Raw genomic sequence first — 23,884 nt, forward strand, 5'->3', positions numbered from 1 at the left:
GACAGTGTAATTATACAAACAGTGATTGGACCGTGTAATTATACAAACAGTGATTGGACCATGAGATTATACAAACAGTGATTGGACCATGTGATAATACAAACAGTGATTGGACCGTGTGATTGTACAAAGAGTGATTGGATTGGGTGTTTATACAGCAGTGATTGGACCGTGTGATTGTACAAACAGTGATTAGATTGGCTGATAATAAAGCAGTGATTGGACCGTGTGATTATAAAGCAGTCATTGGTCCCTGTGATTGTACAAACAGTGATTGGACCATGTGATTGTACATACAGTGCTTGGACTGTGTGATTATACAAAGAATGAATGGACCGTGTGATTATACCAACAGTGATTGGACTGTGTGATTGTACATACAGTGCTTGGACTGTGTGATTATACAAAGAATGAATGGACCGTGTGATTATACCAACAGTGATTGGACCGTGTGATTATAAAGCAGTGATTGGTCCCTGTGATTGTACAAACAGTGATTGGACCATGTGATTGTACAAACAGTGATTGGACCATGTGATTGTACATACAGTGCTTGGACTGTGTGATTATACAAAGAATGAATGGACCGTGTGATTATACCAACAGTGATTGGACTGTGTGATTATACTATCAGTGATTGGACTGTGTGATTGTACCAAAAGTGATTGGACTGTGTAATTGTACAAACAGTGATTGGACCATGAGATTATCCAAACTGTGATTGGACCATGTGATTGTACAAACAGTGATTGGACCGTGTAATTGTACAAACAGTGATTGGACCGTGTAATTATAAATACATTGATTGGACCATGAGATTATACAAACAGTGATTGGACCATGAGATTATACCAACAGTGATTGGACCATGAGATTATACAAACAGTGATTGGCCACGTGATAATACAACCAGTGATTGGACCGTATGAATATACAACAGTGATTGGATCGTGTGATTATACAAACAGTGATTGGACCACGTGATAATACAATCAGTGATTGGACCATGTGAATATACAAACAGTGATTGGATATTGGGTTGCACAATCGGTGATTGGACCATGTGATTATCCCAACAGTGATTGGACCATGTGATTCGACAAACAGTGATTGGCCACGTAATAATACAACCAGTGATTGGACCGTATGAATATACAACAGTGATTGGATTGTGTGATTATACAGTGATTGGACCACGTGATAATACAATCAGTGATTGGACCGTGTGAATATACAAACAGTGATTGGATATTGTGTTGTACAATCGGTGATTGGACCATGTGATTATCCCAACAGTGATTCGACGATGTGATTTTACAGTCATTGTACCTTGTGAATATACGAACAGTGATTGGACCGTGTGATTATACCAACAGTGATTCGACCATGTGATTTTACAGTCATTGTACCTTGTGAATATACGAACAGTGATTGGACCGTGTGATTATACCAACAGTGATTCGACCATGTGATTTTACAGTCATTGTACCTTGTGAATATACAAAGAGCGATTGGACCGTGTGATAATGCCAAACGTGATTGGATCGTGTCATTATACAAACAGTGATTGGACCGTGTCATTATACAGACAGTGATTGGACCTTGTGTTGCACAATCGCTGATTGGACCCTGTGATTATACCAACAGTGATTGGACCTTGTGATTATGCAAAGAGTGATTTTACCGTGTGATTGTACAAAGAGTGATTGGATTGGGTGTTTAAACAGCAGTAATTGGACCGTGTAATTATACAAACAGTGATTGGATTGGCTGATAATACAGCAGTGATTGGACCGTGTGATTATAAAGCAGTGATTGGATCTTGTGATTATACAAAAAGAGATTGGACCTTGTGACAGTACAAACAGTGATTGGACCGTGTGATTAGAGAAAGAATGATTGGACCGTGTGATTATACGAACAGTGATTGGACTGTGTGATTATACCAACAGTGATTGGACCATGAGATTATACAATCAGTGATTGGACCCTGTGATTGTACCAAAAGTGATTGGACCGTGTAATTATACAAAGTGATTGGACCACGAGATAATAACAAAAGTGATTGGACCGTGTAATTATACAAACAGTGATTGGACCGTGTGATTATACCAACATGGATTGGACCGTGTGATTATACAAACAGTGATTGGACCGTGTGATTATACCAACATGGATTGGACCGTGTGATTATACAAACAGTGATTGGACTGTGTGATTGTACCAAAAGTGATTGGACCGTGTAATTTTACAAACAGTGATTGGACCATGTGATTATACAAAGAGTGATTGGACCATTCGAATATACAGTGATTGGAGTGATTTCGCCATGTGATTATCCAGTAATTGGAACGTGTGTTTAGACAGTGATTGGACCGAGAGTTAATTCAAAAAGAGATTGCACCATGTCGTTTTCCAAACAGTGACTGGACCGTGTAATTTGACATCAATGTTTGTAACTTGTGATTTTACAAACAGTGATTGGACCATGTGATTTTACAGTGATTGGACCATGTGATAATACAAACAGTGATTGGACCTTGAGTTGTACAATCGATGATTGGACCATGTGATTATACCAACAGTGATTGGACCATGTGATTTTACAGTCATTGTACCTTGTGGATATACAAACAGTGATTGGACCGTGTGATAATGCCAACAGTGATTGGACCGTGTCATTATACAAACAGTGATTGGACCTTCAGTAGTACAATTGCTGATTGGACCCTTTGATTATACCAACAGTGATTGGACCATGTGATTCTCCAAACAGTGATTGGACCACGTAATAATACAAACACTGATTGGACCGTGTGATTGTACAAAGAGTGATTGGATTGGGTGTTTATACAGCAGTGATTGGACCGTGTGATTATAAAGCAGTGCTTGGACCTTTTGATTATACAAACAATGACTTGTCCCTGTGATTGTACAAACAGTGATTGGACCCCGTGATTATACAAAGAATGAATGGACCATGAGATTATACCAACAGTGATTTGACAGCGTAATTAAACAACCTGTGATTGGACCGTGTAATTATACAAAGTGATTGGACCACAAGATAATAACAAAAGTGATTGGACCGTGTAATTATACAAACAGTGACTGGACCGTGTGATTTTACAAACAGTGATTGGTCCGTGTGATTGTACAAAGAGTGATTGGACCGTGTGATTATACCTACAGTGATTGGACCGTGTGATTTTACAAACAGTGATTGGTCCGTGTGATTAAACCAACAGTGATTGGACCGTGTGATTATACCAACAGTGATTGGACTGTGTGATTATACAAGCAGTGAATGGACCATGTGATTATGCCAACAGAGATTGGAACTTGTGATTATACAAACAGTGATTGGACTGTGTGATTGTACCAAAAGTGATTGGACCGTGTAATTATACAAACAGTGATTGGACCGTGTGATTATACAAAGAGTGATTGGACCATTTGAATATACAGTGATTGGAGTGATTTCACCATGTGATTATCCAGTAATTGGAACGTGTGATTATACTGTGATTGGACCGAGAGTTAATTCAAAAAGAGATTACACCATGCCGTTTTCCAAACAGTGACTGGACCGTGTAATTTGACATCAATGTTTGTAACTTGTGATTATACAAACAGTGATTGAACCATGTGATTTTACAGTGATTGGATCGTGCACTTATTCAGTGTTTGGACCATGTGTTTATACAAACAGTGATTGGACCTTGTGATTATACAAACATTGATTGGACTTTGTGATTATACAAACTGTGATTATATTGGCTGATTATAAAGCAATGATTGGACCTTGTGATTATAGAAACAGTGATTGGTCCCTTTTGATTTTACAAACGGTGATTGGACTGTGTGATTATACAAAGAATGATTGGACCGTGTGATTATACACACAGTGATTGGACTGTGTGATTATACAACCAGTGATTGGTGCATTTGATTATCCAGTCATAGTACCTTGTGATAATACAAACAGTGATTGGATTGGCTGATTGTACCAACAGTGATTTGATTGGCAGATTATGGAGCAGTGATTGGACTGTGTGATTACACAAACAGTGATTTGATTGGCAGATTATGGAGCAGTGATTGGACTCTGTGATTATACAAACAGTGATTGGACCATCTGATTATACAAACAGTGATTGGACCATGTGATTATACAACAGTGATCGGACCATCTGATTATACAAACAGTGATTTGTTTGGCAGATTATGGAGCAGTGATGGGACTCTGTGATTAGACAACAGTGATCGGACCGTCTGATTATACAAACAGTGATTGGACCTTGAGTTGTACAATCGATGATTGGACCATGTGATTATACCAACAGTGATTCGACCATGTGATTTTACAGTCATTGTACCTTGTGGATATACAACCAGTGATTGGACTGTGTGATAATGCCAACAGTGATTGGACCGTGTCATTATACAAACAGTGATTGGACCTCGTGTTGTACAATCGCTGATTGGACCCTGTGATTATACCAACAGTGATTGGACCATCTGATTATACAAACAGTGATTGGACCATGTGATTATACCAACAGTGATTGGACCATCTGATTATACAAACAGTGATTGGACCTTGTGTTGTACAATCGCTGATTGGACCCTGTGATTATACCAACAGTGATTGGACCATCTGATTATACAAACAGTGATCGGACCATCTGATTATACAAACAGTGATTTGATTGGCAGATTATGGAGCAGTGATTGGACTCTGTGATTATACAAACAGTGATTGGACCATCTGATTACACAAACAGTGATTGGACCATGTGAATATTCAACAGTGTTCGGACCGTCTGATTATACAAACAGTGATTGGACCTTGAGTTGTACAATCGATGATTGGACCATGTGATTATACCAACAGTGATTCGACCATGTGATTTTACAGTCATTGTACCTTGTGGATATACAAACAGTGATTGGACTGTGTGATAATGCCAACAGTGATTGGACCGTGTCATTATACAAACAGTGATTGGACCTTGTGTTGTACAATCGCTGATTGGACCCTGTGATTATACCAACAGTGATTGGACCATGTGATTCTACAAACAGTGATTGGACCACGTAATAATACAAACACTGATTGGACCCTATGAATATAAAACAGTGATTGGACCATGTGATTCTACAAACAGTGATTGGACCACGTGATAATACAAACAGTGATTGGACCATTTGATTATACGAACAGTGATTGGACCTTGTGATTATGCAAAGAGTGATTGGACCGTGTGATTGTACAAAGAGTGATTGGATTGGGTGTTTATACAGCAGTGATTGGACCGTGTGATTATACAAACAGTGATTAGATTGGCTGATAATACAGCAGTGATTGGACCTTGTGATTATACAAACAGTGATTGGTCCCTGTGATTGTTCAAACAGTGATTGGACACTGTGATTATACAAAGAATGAATGGACCGTGTGATTATACCAACAGTGATTGGACTGTGTAATTATACAAACAGTGATTGGACTGTGTAATTATACAAACAGTGAATGGACGATGTGATTATACAAACAGTGATTGGATCATGAGATTATACAAACAGTAATTGAACCATGAGATTATACAAACAGTGATTGGACCATATGATTTTACAAACAGTGATTGGTCCATGTGACTATACAAAGAGTGGTTGGACCGTGTGATTGTGCAAAGAATGAATGGACCGTGTGATTATACCAACAGTGATTGGACTGTGTGATTATAAAAGCAGTGAATGGACCATGTGATGATACCAACTGAGATTGGACCTTGTGATTATACAAACAGTGATTGGACTGTGTAATTATACTAACAGTGATTGGACTGTGTGATTATACAAACAATGATTGGACCATGTGATTTTACAAACAGTGATTGGTCCGTGTGATTGTACAAATAGTGATTGGACCGTGTGATTATACCAACAGTGATTGGACCGTGTGATTTTTACCAAAACTGATTGGAATGTGTGACTATACAAACATCGATTGGACCATGAGATTATACAAACAGTGATTGGACCGTGTGTTTATACAAAGAGTGATTGGACCATTTGTACATGCAGTGATTGGAGTGATTTCACCATGTGATTATACAGTAATTGAAACGTGTGATTATACAGTGATTGGACCGAGAGTTAATTCAAAAAGGGATTGCACCATGTCGTTTTCCAAACAGTGACTAGACCGTGTAATTTGACATCAGTGTTTGTAACTTGTGATTATACAACAGTGATTGGACCGTGTGATAATACAAACAGTGATTGGACATGTGTTGTACAATCGGTGATTGGACCAAGTGATTATATCAACAGTGATTCGACTATGTGATTTTACAGTCATTGTACCTTGTGAATATACAAACAGTGATTGGAACGTGTGATTTTACAGTCATTGTACCTTGTGAATATACAAACAGTGATTGGACTGTGTGATTATACCAACAGTGATTCAATCATGTGATTTTACAGTCATTGTACCATGTGATTCTACAAACAGTGATTGGACCATGTGATTTTACAGTCATTGTACCTTGTGAATATACAAACAGTGATTGGAACGTGTGATTTTACAGTCATTGTACCTTGTGAATATACAAACAGTGATTGGACTGTGTGATTGTACCAAAAGTGATTGGACCGTGTAATTATACAAACAGTGATTGGACCGTGTGATTATACAAAGAGTGATTGGACCATTTGAATATACAGTGATTGGAGTGATTTCACCATGTGATTATCCAGTAATTGGAACGTGTGATTATACTGTGATTGGACCGAGAGTTAATTCAAAAAGAGATTACACCATGCCGTTTTCCAAACAGTGACTGGACCGTGTAATTTGACATCAATGTTTGTAACTTGTGATTATACAAACAGTGATTGAACCATGTGATTTTACAGTGATTGGATCGTGCACTTATTCAGTGTTTGGACCATGTGTTTATACAAACAGTGATTGGACCATGTGATTATACAACAGTGATTGGACCTTGTGATTACACAACAGTGAATGGACCTTGTGATTATACAAACTGTGATTATATTGGCTGATTATAAAGCAATGATTGGACCTTGTGATTATAGAAACAGTGATTGGTCCCTTTTGATTTTACAAACGGTGATTGGACTGTGTGATTATACAAAGAATGATTGGACCGTGTGATTATACACACAGTGATTGGACTGTGTGATTATACAACCAGTGATTGGTGCATTTGATTATCCAGACATAGTACCTTGTGATAATACAAACAGTGATTGGATTGGCTGATTATACCAACAGTGATTTGATTGGCAGATTATGGAGCAGTGATTGGACTGTGTGATTACACAAACAGTGATTTGATTGGCAGATTATGGAGCAGTGATTGGACTCTGTGATTATACAAACAGTGATTGGACCATGTGATTATACAACAGTGATCGGACCATCTGATTATGCAAACAGTGATTTGTTTGGCAGATTATGGAGCAGTGATGGGACTCTGTGATTAGACAACAGTGATCGGACCGTCTGATTATACAAACAGTGATTGGACCTTGAGTTGTACAATCGATGATTGGACCATGTGATTATACCAACAGTGATTCGACCATGTGATTTTACAGTCATTGTACCTTGTGGATATACAACCAGTGATTGGACCGTGTGATAATGCCAACAGTGATTGGACCGTGTCATTATACAAACAGTGATTGGACCTCGTGTTGTACAATCGCTGATTGGACCCTGTGATTATACCAACAGTGATTGGACCATCTGATTATACCAACAGTGATTGGACCATCTGATTATACCAACAGTGATTGGACCATCTGATTATACAAACAGTGATCGGACCATCCGATTATACAAACAGTGATTTGATTGGCAGATTATGGAGCAGTGATTGGACTCTGTGATTATACAAACAGTGATTGGACCATCTGATTATACAAACAGTGATTGGACCATGTGATTATTCAACAGTGTTCGGACCGTCTGATTATACAAACAGTGATTGGACCTTGAGTTGTACAATCGATGATTGGACCATGTGATTATACCAACAGTGATTCGACCATGTGATTTTACAGTCATTGTACCTTGTGGATATACAACCAGTGATTGGACCGTGTGATAATGCCAACAGTGATTGGACCGTGTCATTATACAAACAGTGATTGGACCTCGTGTTGTACAATCGCTGATTGGACCATGTGATTCTACAAACAGTGATTGGACCACGTAATAATACAAACACTGATTGGACCCTATGAATATAAAACAGTGATTGGACCATGTGATTCTACAAACAGTGATTGGACCATTTGATTATACGAACAGTGATTGGACCTTGTGATTATGCAAAGAGTGATTGGACCGTGTGATTGTACAAAGAGTGATTGGATTGGGTGTTTATACAGCAGTGATTGGACCGTGTGATTATACAAACAGTGATTAGATTGGCTGATAATACAGCAGTGATTGGACCGTGTGATTATAAAGCAGTGATTGGACCTTGTGATTATACAAACAGTGATTGGTCCCTGTGATTGTTCAAACAGTGATTGGACACTGTGATTATACAAAGAATGAATGGACCGTGTGATTATACCAACAGTGATTGGACTGTGTAATTATACAAACAGTGATTGGACTGTGTAATTATACAAACAGTGAATGGACGATGTGATTATACAAACAGTGATTGGATCATGAGATTATACAAACAGTGATTGAACCATGAGATTATACAAACAGTGATTGGACCATATGATTTTACAAACAGTGATTGGTCCGTGTGACTATACAAAGAGTGGTTGGACCGTGTGATTGTGCAAAGAATGAATGGACCGTGTGATTATACCAACAGTGATTGGACTGTGTGATTATAAAAGCAGTGAATGGACCATGTGATGATACCAACTGAGATTGGACCTTGTGATTATACAACAGTGATTGGACCGTGTGATAATACAAACAGTGATTGGACATGTGTTTTACAATCGGTGATTGGACCAAGTGATTATATCAACAGTGATTCGACTATGTGATTTTACAGTCATTGTACCTTGTGAATATACAAACAGTGATTGGAACGTGTGATTTTACAGTCATTGTACCTTGTGAATATACAAACAGTGATTGGAACGTGTGATTTTACAGTCATAGTACCTTGTGATAATACAAACAGTGATTGGATTGGCTGATTATACCAACAGTGATTTGATTGGCAGATTATGGAGCAGTGATTGGACTGTGTGATTATACAAACAGTGATTGGACCATCTGATTATACAAACAGTGATTGGACCATGTGATTACACAACAGTGATCGGACCATCTGATTATACAAACAGTGATTGGACCGTGTGATTGTACAAATAGTGATTGGACCGTGTGATTATACCAACAGTGATTGGACCGTGTGATTTTTACCAAAACTGATTGGAATGTGTGACTATACAAACATCGATTGGACCATGAGATTATACAAACAGTGATTGGACCGTGTGTTTATACAAAGAGTGATTGGACCATGTGATTATACAAACAGTGATTGGACCGTGTGTTTATACAAAGAGTGATTGGACCATTTGTACATGCAGTAATTGGAGTGATTTCACCATGTGATTATACAGTAATTGAAACGTGTGATTATACAGTGATTGGACCGAGAGTTAATTCAAAAAGGGATTGCACCATGTCGTTTTACAAACAGTGACTGGACCGTGTAATTTGACATCAGTGTTTGTAACTTGTGATTATACAACAGTGATTGGACCGTGTGATAATACAAACAGTGATTGGACATGTGTTGTACAATCGGTGATTGGACCAAGTGATTATATCAACAGTGATTCAACTATGTGATTTTACAGTCATTGTACCTTGTGAATATACAAACAGTGATTGGAACGTGTGATTTTACAGTCATTGTACCTTGTGAATATACGAACAGTGATTGGACCATGTGATTTTACAGTCATTGTACCTTGTGAATATACAAAGAGTGATTGGACCGTATGATAATGCCAAACGTGATTGGACCGTGTCATTATACAAACAGTGATTGGACCTTGTGTTGTCCAATCGCTGATTGGACCCTGTGATGATACCAACAATGATTGGACATTGTGATTCTACAAACAGTGATTGGACCATGTGATTTTACAGTCATTGTACCTTGTGAACATACAAACAGTGATTCGACCGTGTGATAATGCCAACTGTGATTGGACCGTGTCATTATACAAACAGTGATTGGACCTTGTGTTGTACAATCGCTGATTGGACCCTGTGATTACACAACAGTGATTGGACCTTGTGATTATACAAACTGTGATTAGATTGGCTGATTATAAAGCAATGATTGGACCTTGTGATTATAGAAACAGTGATTGGTCCCTTTTGATTTTACAAACGGTGATTGGACTGTGTGATTATACACACAGTGATTGGACCGTGTGATTATACAAACAGTTATTGGACCGTGTGTTTATTCAAACAATGATTGGATTGGCTGATAATACAGCAGTGATTAGACCATGAGTGTATACAAAGTGTGATTGGACCGTGTGATTATACCAACAGTAATCGGACCATATTATACAAACAGTGATTGTACCTTGTGATGATACAAACAATGATTGGAGTTTGTGATTATACAAACAGTGATTGGACCGAGTGATTATACAAACAGAGATTCGTCTTTGTGATTATACAAACAGTGATTGGACCGAGTGATTATACAAACAGTGATTGGTCCGTATGATTGTACAAAGAGTGATTGGACCATGTGATTATACCAACAGTGATTGGACTGTGTGATTATACCAAAAGTGATAGGACCATGTGATTATACAAACAGTGATTGGACCATGTGATTATACCAAAAGTGATAGGACCATGTGATTATACAATGAGTGATTGGACCGTTTGAATATACAGTGATTGGAGTGATTTCACCATGTGATTATACAGTAATTGGAACGTGTGGTTATACAGTGATTGGACCGAGAGTTAATTCAAAAAGAGATTGAACCATGTCGTTTTCCAAACTGTGACTGGACCGTGTAATTTGACATCAATGTTTGTAACTTGTGATTATACAATCAGTGATTGGACCATGTGATTATACCAACAGTGATTGGACCGTGTGATTATACCAACAGTAATTTGATTGTGTGATTATACAAAGAGTGATTGGACCCTGTGATTGTACAAACAGTGATTGGACCGTGTGTTTATACCAACAGCGATTGGACCGTGTGATGATACAAACAGTGATTGGACATTGTCATTGTACAAACAGTGATTGGACCGTGTGTTTATACCAACAGCGATTGGACCGTGTGATGATACAAACAGTGATTGGACATTGTCATTGTACAAACAGTGATTGGACCGTGTGTTTATACCAACAGTGATTGGACCATGTGATTCTACAAACAGTGATTGGACCACGTAATAATACAAACAGTGATTGGACCGTGTGAATATACAACAGTGATTGGATCGTGTGATTATACAACAGTTATTGGATCGTGTGATTGTACGAACAGTGATTGGACCTTGTGTTTATACCAACAGTGATTGGGCCGTTTGTTTATACCAACCGTGATTGGACCATATGATTATACAAACAGTGATTGTACCTTGTGATTATACAAACGGTGAATGGACCTTGTGATTATACTGTGATTGGAGTGATTTCACCATCTCGTAAGTAGTGAGTATATAGTAATTGGAACGTGTGATTATACAGTGATTGGACCGAGGGTTAATGCAAAAACTGATTGCACCATGTCGTTTTCCAGACAGTGACTGGACCGTGTAATTTGACAACCATGTTTGTAACTTGTGATTATACAAACAGTGATTAAACCATGTGATTTTACAGTGATTGGATCGTGCACTTATTCACTGATGGGACCATGTGATTGTACAAGCAGTGATTGGACCATTTGATTATACAAACAGAGATTGGACCATGTAAATATATAATGATTGGACCATGTCATTATACAGCAGAGATTGGACCGTGTGATTATGATTTTTCCTTGTGTTGATACAAACAGTGATTGGACCTCATGATTATGCAAACAGTGATTGGACAAACAGTGTTTGAATCGTGTGATTATCCCAACGGTGATTGGACAAACAGTGATTGGACTAACAGTGATTAAACCATGTGATTATACAAACAATGATTGGACAAACAGTGTGTGGACAGTCAGATTATACAGACTGTGACTGGACAAACAGTGAGTGGACGATGTGATTGTACAAACAGTGATTCAACCATGTAATTATTCACCTGTGATTGGACAAATAGTGTTTGGACCGTGTGATTGTACAAACAGTATCTGTATCATGTGATTATACGAACAGTGATTGGACCGTGTGGTTATACAAAGAGTGATTGGATTGGGTGTTTATACAGCAATGATTGGACTGTGTGATGATACAAACAGTGATGGAATTGGCTGATTATACAGCAGTGATAGGACCGTGTGATTAGACAAACAGTGATTGGACCGTTTGATTATACAACAGTGATTGGACCATGTGATTATACAAACAGTGATTAGACCATGTGATTATACAGCAGTGATTGGACCATGTGATTATACAAACAGTGATTGGACCGTGTGATTATATGAACAGTGATTGGACTGTTTGATTGTACAAACAGTGATTGGACCTTGTGATTATACAACAGTGATTGGACCTTGTGATTAAACAAACAGTGATTGGATTGTGTGATTATGCAAACAGTGATTGGACCTTGTGATTATACAAACAGTGATTGGACCCTGTGATTATGCAAAGAATGAATGGACCGTGTGATTATACAAACAGTGATTGGACCGTGTGATTATATGAACAGTGATTGGACCGTGTGATTATATGAACAGTGATTGGACTGTTTGATTGTACAAACAGTGATTGGACCTTGTGATTATACAACAGTGATTGGACCTTGTGATAATGCAAAGACTGATTGGACCCTGTGATTATACAAACCGTGATTGGACCTTGTGATTATACAAATAGTGATTGGACCGTGTGATTATACACACAGTGATTTGACTGTGGATTATACAAAGAATGATTGGACCGTGTGATTATACACACAGTGATTGGACCATTTGATTATACAGTCATCGTAACTGCCTGTGTGGAGTTTGCAAGTTCTCCCTGTGTCTGCGTGGGTTTCCTCCGGGTGCTCCGGTTTCCTCCCACTAGCCAAAGACTTGCAGGTTGATAGGTAAATTGGCCATTAGCAACTGCCCCTAGTATAGGTAGGTGGTAGGGAAATATAGGGACAGGGTGGGGATGTGGTAGGAATATGGAATTAGTGTAGGATTAGCATAAATGGGTGGTTGATGGTCGGCACAGACTCGGTGGGCCGAAGGGCCTGTTTCAGTGCTGTATCTCTAAACTAAACTGAACTAAACTAAACTTGTGATTATACAAATGGTGATTGGAGCGGGTGTTTATAGAAACAGTGATTGGACCGTGTGATTATACAGCAGTGATTGGACTGTGTGATTATACAAACTGCGATTGGACCATCTGATTATCCAAACAGTGATTGGATTGGCTGATTATAGAGCAGTGATTGGATTGGCTGATTATAGAGCAGTGATGCGAGCATGTGATTGTACAAACACTGATTGGACCATGTGATTATACAAACAGTGATTGGACCATCTGACTATACAGCAGTGATTGGAGCGTGTGGTTATACAGTAATAGTACGTTGTTATTCCACAAATGGTGATTGGAGCATGCAATTATACAATCAGTGATTGGACAGTGTGATTATACAAACAGTGATTGGACAGTGTGATTATACAAACAGTGATTGGACCGTGTGTTTATACAAACAGTGATTGGACTGTGTGATTATACAAACAGTGATTGGACCATGTGATTATACAAACAGTGATTGGACTGTATGATTATACAAACAGTGTTTGGACCGTGTGTTTATACAAACAGTGATTGGACCGTGTGATTATACAAACAGTGATTGGAACGTGTGATTATACAAACAGTGATTGGACTGTGTGATTATACCAACAGTGATTGGACCGTGTGTTTATACAAACAGTGATTGGACCGTGTGATTATACAAACAGTGATTGGACCGTGTGATTATACAAACAGTGTTTGGACCGTGTGTTTATACAAACAGTGATTGGACCGTGTAATTATACAAACAGTGATTGGACCGTGTGATTATACAAACAGTGATTGGACCGTGTGATTATACAAACAGTGTTTGGACCGTGTGATTATACAAACAGTGATTGGACCGTGTGATTATACAAACAGTGATTGGACCGTGTGATTATACAAACAGTGTTTGGACCGTGTGATTATACAAACAGTGATTGGACCGTGTGATTATACAAACAGTGATTGGACTGTGTGATTATACAAACAGTGTTTGGACCGTGTGATTATACAAACAGTGATTGGAACGTGTGATTATACAAACAGTGATTGGACTGTGTGATTATACCAACAGTGATTGGACCGTGTGATTATACAAACAGTGTTTGGACCGTGTGTTTATACAAACAGTGATTGGACCGTGTGATTATACAAACAGTGATTGGACCGTGTGATTATACAAACAGTGTTTGGACCGTGTGTTTATACAAACAGTGATTGGACCGTGTAATTATACAAACAGTGTTTGGACCGTGTGTTTATACAAACAGTGATTGGACCGTGTGATTATACAAACAGTGATTGGACTGTGTGATTATACCAACAGTGATTGGACCGTGTGATTATACAAACAGTGTTTGGACCGTGTGTTTATACAAACAGTGATTGGACCGTGTGATTATACAAACAGTGATTGGACCGTGTGATTATACAAACAGTAATTGGACTGTGTGATTATACAAACAGTGTTTGGACCGTGTGTTTATACAAACAGTGATTGGACCGTGTGATTATACAAACAGTGATTGGACCGTGTGATTATACAAACAGTAATTGGACTGTGTGATTATACAAACAGTGTTTGGACCGTGTGTTTATACAAACAGTAATTGGACTGTGTGATTATACAAACAGTGTTTGGACCGTGTGTTTATACAAACAGTGATTGGACCGTGTGATTATACAAACAGTGATTGGACCGTGTGATTATACAAACAGTGCCTGGACCATCTGATTATACAAACAGTGATTGGACAATGTGATTATACAAACAGTGATTGGATTGGCTGATTATATAAACAGTGATTGGACTGTCTGATTATACCAACAGTGATTGGACCGTGTGATTATACCAACAGTGATTGGACCGTGTGATTATACCAACAGTGATTGGACTGTGTGATGAGACAAACAGTGATTGGACAGTGTGATTATACAAACAGTGATTGGACCATCTGACTATACAAACAGTGATTGGAGCGTGTGGTTATACAGTCATAGTACGTTGTTATTCCACAAATGGTGATTGGAGCATGCAATTATACAAACAGTGATTGGACTGTCTGATTATACCAACAGTGATTGGACCATGTGATTATACAAACAGTGTTTGGACCGTGTGTTTATACAAACAGTGATTGGACCGTGTGATTATATAAACAGTGATTGGAGCTTGTGATTATACCAACAGTGATTGGACCGTGTGATTATACAAACAGTGATTGGACCGTGTGATTATACAAACAGTGATTGGACCGTGTGATTATACAAACAGTGTTTGGACCGTGTGTTTATACAAACAGTGATTGGACCGTGTGTTTATACAAACAGTGATTGGACCGTGTGATTATACCAACAGTGATTGGACCGAGTGATTATACAAACACTGATTGGACCGTGCGGTTATACAAACACTGATTGGACCGTGTGATTTTACAAATAGTGATTGGTTCATGTGATTTTCTAAAGAGTGATTATACCTTGTGATTTTGCAGTGATTGGACCATGTGATTATATAAACAGTGATTATACAAACACTGATTGGACCGTGTGGTTATACAAACAGTGATTGGACCGTGTGGTTATACAAACAGTGATTGGACCATGTGATTATACAAACAGTGATTGGACCGTGTGGTTATACAAACAGTGATTGCACTGTGTGATTATACAAACAGTGATTGGACCATGTGATTCTACAAACAGTGATTGGACCATGTGATTCTACAAACAGTGATTGGACCATGTGATTCTACAAACAGTGATTGGACTGTGAGTTTATACAAAGTGTGATTCGACCGTCTGATTTTACAGTCATAGTACCTTGTAATGGTGCAAATGGTTATTGGGCCATGCGATTATCCAAACAATTTTTGGATTGGCTGATTATACAGCAGTGATTGGACCGTGTGATTGTACAAACAGTGATTGGACCATTTGATTATACAACCAGTGATTGGACCGTGAGTTTATACAAAGTCTGATTCGACCGTCTGATTTTACAGTCATAGTACCTTGTAATGGTGCAAATGGTTATTGGAGCATGTGATTATACAAACAGTGATTGGACCATGCGATTATCCAAACAATTATTGGATTGGCAGATTATACAGCAGTGATTGGACCGTGTGATTATACAATCAGTGATTGGACCGTGTGATTATACAATCAGTGATTGGACCGTTTGGTTACACATACAGTAATTGGAACGTGTGAGTATACAAACAGTGTTTGGACCGTGTGTTTATACAAACAGTGATTGGACCTTTTGATTATACCAAAAGTAATTGGACCATGTGATTTTACAAACAGTGATTGGATTGGCTGATAATACAGCAGCGATTGGACTGTGAGTTTATACAAAGTGTGATTCGACCGTCTGATTTTACAGTCATAGTACCTTGTAATGGTGCAAATGGTTATTGGAGCATGTGATTATACAAACAGTGATTGGACCATGCGATTATCCAAACAATTATTGGATTGGCAGATTATACAATCAGTGATTGGACTGTGTGATTATACCAACAGTGATTGGACCGTGTGGTTATACAAACAGTAATTGGACTGTTTGATTATACCAAAAGTAATTGGTCCATGTGATTATACAAACAGTGATTGGATTGGCTGATAATACAGCAGCAATTGGACTGTGAGTTGATACGAAGTGTGATTGGAACGTGTGATTTTACAGTCATCGTACCTTGTGATTATGCAATTATTGATTGGAGCGTGTGATTATACAAACAGTGACTGAACTTTGTGATTCTACAAACAGTGATTGGACTTTGTATCATCACAAGATCCAATCACTGTTTGTATAATTGCACGGTCCAATCACTGTTTGTATGATCACACGCTCCAATCAATAATTGCATAATCACAAGGTACGATGACTGTAAAATCACACGTTCCAATCACACTTTGTATAAACTCACGGTCCAATCGCTGCTGTATTATCAGCCAATCCAATCACTGTTTGTATAATCACATGGACCAATTACTTTTGGTATAATCAAACAGTCCAATTACTGTTTGTATAACCACACGGTCCAATCACTGTTTGTATAATCAGACGGTCCAATCACCTTATGTATAATCGCACGGTCCAATCACAGTTTGTATAAATACATGTTCCAAACACCATTTATTTAATCACAAGATACTATGACTGTATAATCACACGCTCCAATCACTGCTGTATACTCTATATCCCAACCGATGAGGGCAAGCATGCCGTATGCCTTCTTGACTACCTTATCCACCTGCGTTGCCACTTTCAGTGATCTGTAGACCTGTACGCCCAGATCTCTCTGCCAGTCAATACTCCTAAGGGTTCTGCCATTTACTGTATGCTTCCCACCTGTATTAGACCTTCCAAAATGCATTACCTCACATTTGTCCGGATTAAACTCCATCTGCCATTTCTCCGCCCAAGTCTCCGCCCACGTCTCCAACCGATCTATATCCTGCTGTATCCTCTGACAATCCTCAGCACTATCCGCAACCACCAACCTTTGTGTCGTCCGCAAACGTACTAATCAGACCAGCTACATTTTCCTCCAAATCATTTATATATACTACAAACAGCAATGGTCCCAGCACTGATCCCTGCGGAACACCACTAGTCACATCCCTCCATTCAGAAAAGCACCCTTCCACTGCTATCCTCTCTTCTATGCCAGTTCTCTATCCATCTTGCCAGCTCACCTCTGATCCCGTGTGACTTCACCTTTTGTACCAGTCTGCCATGAGGGACCTTGTCAAAGGCTTTACTGAAGTCCATGTAGACAACATCCACTGCCTTTCCTTCATCAATCATCTTTATCACTTCCTCAAAAAACTCAATCAAATTAGTGAGACATGACCTCCCCTTCACAAAACCATGCTGCCTCTCGCTAACAAGTTCATTTGTTTCCAAATGGGAGTAAATCCTGTCCCGAAGAATCCTCTCCAATAATTTCCCAAACACTGACGTAAGGGTCACCAGCCTGGAATTTCCTGGATTATCCTTGCTACCCTTCTTAAACAAAGGAACAACATTGGCTATTCTCCAGTCCTCTGGGAGCTCACCTGTAGCCAATGAGGATACAAAGATTTCTGTCAAGGCCCCAGCAATTTCCTCCCTTGCCCCCCTCAGTATTCTGGGGTAGATCCCATCAGGCCCTGGGGACTTATCTAACTTAATGTTTTTCAAGACGCCCGACACCTCCTCCTTTTTGATATCGACATGACCCAGACTATCTACACTCCCTTCCCTAGCCTCATCATCCACCAAGTCCTTCTCTTGGGTGAATTCTGATGCAAAGTACTCATTTAGTACCTTGCCCATTTCCTCTGGCTCCACACTTAGATTCCCTTCTCTGTCCTTGAGTGGGCCAACCCTTTTCTAGGTTACCCTCTTGCTCTTTATATACGAATAAAAAGCCTTGGATTCTCCTTAATCCTGTTTGCCAATGACTTTTCATGACCCCTTTTAGCCCTCCTGACTCCTTGCTTAAGTTCCTTCCTACTTTCTTTATATTCCTCAAGGGCTTCGCCTGTTCCCAGCCTTCTAGCCCTTACGAATGCTTCCTTTTTCTTTTTGACTAGGCTCACCATATCCCTCATTATCCAAGGTTCCCGAAACTTGCCAAACTTATCCTTCTACCTCACAGGAACGTGCCGGTCCTGGATTCTAATCAACTGACGTTTGAAAGACTCCCACCTGTCAGATGTTGATTTACCCTCAAACAGCCACCCCCAGTCTAAATTCTTCAGTTCCTGCCTAATATTGTTATAATTAGCCTTCCCCCAACTTAGCACTTTCACCCGAGGACTACTCTTATCCTCATCCACAAGTACCTTAAAACTTACAGAATTATGGTCACTGTTCCTGAAATGCTCCCCTACTGAAACTTCGACCACCTGGCCGGGCTCATTCCCCAATACCAAGTCCAGTACGGCCCCTTCCCTAGTTGGACTATCTACATATTGTTTCAAGAAGCCCTCCTGGCGGCTCCTTACAAATTCTGCCCCATCCAAGTCCCTAGCACTAAGTGAGTCCCAGTCAATATAGGGGAAGTTAAAATCACCCACCACAACAACCCTGTTGATTTTACATCTTTCCAAAATCTGTCTACATATCTGCTCCTCTGTCTCCCGCTGGCTGTTGGGAGGCCTGCAGTAAACCCCCAACATTGTGACTGCACCCTTCCTATTCCTGCACTAAGTGAGTCCCAGTCAATATAGGGGAAGTTAAAATCACCCACCACAACAACCCATATTGCCTCGCTGCATGATCCCTCCGAGGTGTCCTCCCGCAGTACAGCTGTGATATTCTCCTTGACCAGTAATGCAACTCCCCCACCCCTTTTACATCCGGCTCTATCCCGCCTGAAGCATCGAAATCCCAGAACATTTAGCTGCCAATCCTGTCATTCCCTCAACCAAGTTTCTGTAATAGCAACAACATCATATTTCCAAGTACTAATCCAAGCTCTAAATTCATCTGCCTTACCTGTTATACTTCTCACATTGAAACAAATGCACTTCAGACCACCAGTCCCGCTCTGCTCAGCAACATCTCCCTGCCTGCTCTTCCTCTTAGTCTTACTGGCCTTATTCACTAGTTCCCCCTCAGTTATTTCACCTGCTGACCTACTACTCTGGATCCCACCCCCCTCACCACACTAGTTTAAACCCTCCCGAGTGATGCTAGCAAACCTCGCAGCCAGGATATTTGTGCCCCTCCAGTTTAGATGCAACCCATCCTTCTTATACAGATCCCACCTGTCCTGGAAGAGATCCCAATGATCCAGATATCTGAAACCCTCCCTCCTACACCAGCTGTTTAGCCACGTGTTTAGCTGCACTATCTTCCTATTTCTAGCCTCACTGGCACGTGGCACAGGGAGTAATCCAGTGATTACAACCCTAGAGGTCCTGTTTTTTAACTTTCTACCTAACTCCCTAAACTCCCCCTGCAGGACCTCGTCACTCTTCTTGCCTATGTCGTTAGTACCAATGTGTACCACAACCTCTGGCTGTTCACCCTCCCCCTTCAGAATGCCCCCTGCCCGTTCAGAGACATCCTTGACCCTGGCACCAGGGAGGCAACATACCATCCTGGAGTCTCTTTCACGTCCACAGAAGCGCCTATCTGTGCCCCTGACTATAGAGTCCCCTATAAATATTGCTCTTCTACGCTTTGTCCCTCCCTGCTGAACAACAGAGCCAGCCGTGGTGCCACTGCTCTGGCTGCTGCAGTTGTTTTCCCCTGATAGGCCATCCCCCCCCAACAGTATCCAAAACGGTATACTTGTTAGAGAGGGGGATAGACAGAGGGGATTCCTGCACTGACTGCCTGCCCCTTCTAGCGGTCACCCATCTATTGCCTGCACATTGGATGTAACCACATCTGAAAAACTCCTGTCTATGATGCTTGCCGCCACCTGCATGCTCCTGTGACCATGTGACTATACAGTCATTGTATGTTGTGATTATACAAATGGTGATTGGAGCCTGTGATTATACAACAATGATTGGAGCATGTGATTATACAAACAGTGACTGGACCATGTAATTATGCAGTGATTGGACCGTGTGATTTTACAGTCATTGTACCTTGTCATTATTCAAACAGTGATCGGACCGCGTGATAATACAAACAGTGATTGGACCGTGTGTTTATACAAACATTGATTGGACCATGCGATTATACAAACAGTGATTGGACTGTGTGATTATACCAACAGTGATTGGACCGTGTGATAATACAAACAGTGATTGGACCGTGTGTTTATACAAACAGTGATTGGATCATGCGATTATACAAACAGTGATTGGACCGTGTGATTATACAACAGTGATTGGACCTTGTGACTCTACAAACAGAGATTGGACCTTGTGATTCTACTAACAGAGATTGGACCGTGTGATTATACAACAGTGATTGGACCGTGTGATTCTACAAACACTGATTGGACCTTGTGATTCTACAAACAGTGATTGGACCGTGTGATTATACAACAGTGATTGGACCGTGTGATTCTACAAACAGTGATTGGACTGTGTGATTATACCAACAGTGATTGGACCGTGTGATAATACAAACAGTGATTGGACCGTGTGATTATACAAACAGTGATTGGACCGTGTGATAATACAAACAGTGATTGGATGTTGTGATTATACAACAGTGATTGGACCGTGTGATTATACAACAGTGATTGGACCTTGTGACTCTACAAACAGAGATTGGACCTTGTGATTCTACTAACAGAGATTGGACCGTGTGATTATACAACAGTGATTGGACCGTGTGATTCTACAAACACTGATTGGACCTTGTGATTCTACAAACAGTGATTGGACCGTGTGATTATACAACAGTGATTGGACCGTGTGATTCTACAAACAGTGATTGGACTGTGTGATTATACAACAGTGATTGGACCTTGTGATTCTACAAACAGAGATTGGACCATGTGATTATACAACAGTGATTGGACCTTGTGATTCTACAAACAGTGATTGGACCGTGTGATTATCCAACAGTGATTGGACCTTGTGATTCTACAAAAAGTGATTGGACCGTGTGATTATACAACAGTGATTGGACCTTGTGATTCTACAAACAGTGATTGGACCGTGTGATTATACAACAGTGATTGGACCTTGTGATTCTACAAACAGTGATTGGACATTGTGATAATACAAACAGCGATTGGACCATGTGATTATCCAGTGATTGGACTGTGTGGTAATTCAAGCAGTGATTGGATGACGTGATTTTATGAAGAGTGATTGGATTGCATGCTTTTACGGTGATTGGGCTGTGCAATTATTCAGTGATTGGACCATGTGATTTTACAGTCATTGTTCCTTGTGATTATACAAACAGTGATTGGACCATGTACATATATAATTATTAGACCATGCATTATACAACATTGATTGGACTGTGTGATTATGCAAGCAATGATTGGACTTTGTAATTTTACAAATAGTGATTGGAGCCTGTCATTAAACAGTGATTGGACCGTGTGTTTATGCAAAGGCGATTGGACTGTGTGATTTATACAACAGCGATTGGATCGGGTAATTATAAAACGATTGGACCGTGTGATTATACAAAGAGTGATTGGACCATTTGAATATCCAGTGATTGGAGTGATTTCACCATGTGATTATACAGTAATTGGAACATGTGATTATCCAGTGATTTGACCGAGAGTTTATGCAAAAAGTGATTGCACCATATCGTTTTCCAAACAGTAATTGGACCATCTAATTTGACATCGGTGTTTGTAACTTGTGATTATACAAACAGTGATTGGACCATGTGATTTTACAGTGATTGGACCATGCAATTATTCAGTGATTGGGCCATGTGATTTTGCAAACAGTGATTGGATATTGTGATTGTTCAAGCAGCGATTGGACCATCTGTTTTACTGCGATGGATCCATGTGCTTATACAATAATTGGACCGTGTGATTATACAAACAGTGATTGGACCATGTGATTTTAGAAGGAGTGATTGGATCATGTGATTATACAAACAGTGATTGGACCGTGTGAATATCCAATCAGTCATTGGACCTTGTGATTTTACAAACAGTTTTTGGACTGTGTGATTATACGACTGTGTGATTAGACAAATAGTGATGGACTGTATGTTTATACAAGCAGTGATTGGACAATGTGATTTTAGAGTGATTACACCTTGTGAATGTACAATCAGTGATTGGACCGTGTGAACATAAAATCAGTGATTGGACCATGAGATTATACAAAGAGTGATTGGTGCATGTGATTATACAGTGATGGGATTGTGTGATTGTACAAGCAGTGATTGATCTGTGTGATTATAAATACAGTGATTGGACCATGTGATTAGACAACAGTAATTAGACCATGTGATTATTCAAACAGTGATTGGACTGTGTGATTATTCCATGTTTGGACCATGTGAGTATACAGTGATCAAAGTGATTTCACCATGTGATTATGCAGTGATTGGAGTGATTTAACCATGTGATTATATAGTGATCAGAGTTATTTCACATTGTGATTATACAGTAATTGGAATGTATGATTATGCAGCCTAGCCTAGCATGACAATACAGTGATTGCATAATCGCACGGTCCAATCACTGATTATGGAACGTGTGCTTATAAAGTCACTTGCCTGACAGATTATGCAAAAAGTGATTGGTCCATGCTGTTTTACAAACAGTGTTTGGACTGTGTGATTACACAAACAGTGATTGGACCCTGTGATTATGCAAACATAGTTTGGTCCCTGTGACTGTAATAACATTTATTGGACTGGGTGATTATTGATTATACAGTGATTGGATTGTGTGATTACACAGTGTTTTGACCATGTGATTTTACAAACAGTGATTGGCCCATCTGATA

General features: G+C 39.6%; 1 long non-coding RNA gene across 2 annotated transcripts in view; it reads left to right on the forward strand.

Moving 5' to 3' along the window:
- Window positions 1-23,385, forward strand: part of LOC137372590 (uncharacterized) — a 55,202-nt gene extending 31,817 nt beyond the window's left edge. Inside the window, exons 2-3 of one of the 2 annotated variants that reach the window (XR_010975451.1) lie at window positions 11,603-11,741; window positions 21,214-23,385. This is a non-coding gene — a long non-coding RNA (uncharacterized lncRNA). The remainder of the gene's footprint in view (window positions 1-11,602; window positions 11,742-21,213) is intronic. The other variant, XR_010975450.1, reaches the window with a different exon arrangement.
- Window positions 23,386-23,884: the final 499 nt, after the last annotated feature.

This window comes from Heterodontus francisci, chromosome 8, assembly GCF_036365525.1.
Source record: "Heterodontus francisci isolate sHetFra1 chromosome 8, sHetFra1.hap1, whole genome shotgun sequence".
Lineage (NCBI taxonomy): Eukaryota > Metazoa > Chordata > Chondrichthyes > Heterodontiformes > Heterodontidae > Heterodontus > Heterodontus francisci.